This window comes from Oncorhynchus keta, unplaced genomic scaffold (assembly GCF_023373465.1).
Source record: "Oncorhynchus keta strain PuntledgeMale-10-30-2019 unplaced genomic scaffold, Oket_V2 Un_contig_14733_pilon_pilon, whole genome shotgun sequence".
NCBI lineage: Eukaryota > Metazoa > Chordata > Actinopteri > Salmoniformes > Salmonidae > Oncorhynchus > Oncorhynchus keta.
The window spans coordinates 30,001-32,295 of NW_026278913.1; positions in this window are offsets into that span (position 1 = coordinate 30,001).

The following is a 2,295-nucleotide window of genomic DNA, read 5'->3' on the forward strand; positions in this document are numbered from 1 at the left end:
GTGTGTTGTGTTGTCTAATCCTGTCTGTGCTGTTCAGTCCATCATGTCTCTATCCCTCCTCCCTCTCCCTCGTTCCCTCCCTCTTCCTCTTTCATTCTCCCCCATTCCCCTCCCTCCCTCCCTCCCTCCTTTCCCTCCCTCCCTCCCTCCCTCCCTCCCTCCCTCTTCCTCTTTCATTCTCCCTCCATTCCTCTCCCCACCTCCTTCCCCTCCCTCCCTCCCTCCCTCCCTCCCTCTTCCTCTTTCATTCTCCCTCCATTCCTCTCCCCACCTCCTTTCCTCCCTCCTCTCTCCTCTTTCCCTCCCTCCATTCCTCTCCTTCACCTCCTTTCCTCCTTCCCTCCCTCCTTTCCTCCCTCCCTCCCTGTCCTCCCTCCCTCCCTCCCTCCCTCCCTCCCTCCCTAGTCCCTCCCTCTTCCTCTTTCATTCTCCCTCCATTCTCTCTCCCCACCTCCTTTCCTCCCTCCCTCCCTTTCACTCCCTCCATTCCCTCCAAACCTCCTTTCCTCCTTTCCTCCTTTCCTCCCTCCCTCCCTCCCTCCCTCCTTTCCTCCTTCCCTCCCTCCCTCTTCCTCTTTCATTCTCCCTCCATTCCTCTCCCCACCTATTCCCTCCCTCCCTCTTCCTCTACCATTATCCCTCCATTCCTCTCCCCAATGTCTCCCTCCCTCAAAAGTTCCCTCCCAATATATCCCTCCTCTGCCCTCCCTCTTCCTCTTTCATTCTCCCTCCATTCCTCTCCCCACCTCCTTCCCTCCCTACCAATCTTCCTCTTTCAAAAGTAGTCCCTCCATTCCTCTCCCACCTCCTTCCCTGCCTCCCTCTTCCTCTTTCAAAGTCCCTCCATTCCTCTACCTCCCTCCCTCCTCCCTCTCCCTCCAATCTATCCCTTTCAAAATTCTCCCTCCATATCCTGGTCAAACCTCCTTTCCTCCCAATATATCCCTGGTCAAAAGTCTTTCACTCCCAACATATCCCTCCAAACCTCCTTTCCTCCCTCCCTCCCTCTTCCTCTTTCATGCCTCCCTCCATATCCTCTGGTCACCTCCTTTCCTCCCGCCCTCTCAAAAGTAGAGCCTCTTTCAAAATAGTCTACCCTACATTCCTCTCCCAAAAGTACCTCCAATATATCCCTGGTCAAAAGTAGTCACTCCCTCCCTCCCTCCCCTCCTCCCTCCCTCCCTCTTCCCTGGTCAAAAGTTCTCCTACCAATATCTCCTCCCAACCTAGTTCCCTACCTCCCTCCTCCCTGGTCCTAGTCCCTAAATCTTCCTCTTTCAGTAGTGCCCTACCATATCCTGGTCAAACCTCCTTCCCTACCAATATATCCCTGGTCAAAAGTAGTCCTCTTCCTAGGGAATTCTCTGGTCCAGTAGTCCTCTCCCCACCTAGGGTTCCCTGGTCTCCCTAGAGGAACTCCTTAGGGAATCCCTGGTCTTAGTGCACTTAGGGAATAGGGTTCTGGTCAAAAGTAGTGCACCCTCCCCACCTCCCTTTCTCCCCTAGTGCACTCCATAGGGATATCCCTCTGGTCCAGTCTTCCTCTTTAGGGTTCTGGTCTAAATTCACTTCTCCCACCTAGGGTTCCCTGGTCTGGAAGTGCACTTCCTTATCCCTCTTCCTCTTTCATTCTGCCCTCCATAAGTCAACTAGAGAATAGGGTTCTGGTCTGGTCCTTCCCTCCCTACTATATCCTTCAAAAGTAGCACTCTTTCATTCTCCCTCCATTCTTTCCCCAGAGTACTACTGTATGGGTTGAAGTCACTTCTTTTCCAGAGCCCTCTGTATCTTTCACTTCTCCAGAGCCATTACTGTATGGGTTAGGGCACTTCCCTAAAGTCCCCCTACTGTATGGGTTGAAGTCCCTTCTTTAAAGAGCACTACTGTATGGATAGTAGGGCACTCTTTTACCAGAGTACTACTGTATGGGTTGAAGTGCCTTCTTTCCTCAGAGCACTACTGTATGGGTCCTCCACTCCCTCCCTCCAGAGCACTACTATATGGGTAGTAGGGCCCTCCCCTCCCTCCAGTAGCACTACTGTATGGGTTCCCTCCTCTTTTCCTCCCTCCCTGTATCCCTCCTTCCCTCCAGAGTACTACTATATTAGTAGTCCCTCCCCTACCCCACCTCCTTAGTAGTGCACTCCTCTACCAGAGGAAAGGGTAGTAGTGAAAACTCCAGGCACTATTGGATAGGGTAGTCTAGTGCACTTCTTTTACCTCCTCTGCTGGTCTTAACTTCTTTTCCAGGAGTACCCTTACTGTATGGGTAGCTAAATCTTTTACCAGAGTAAC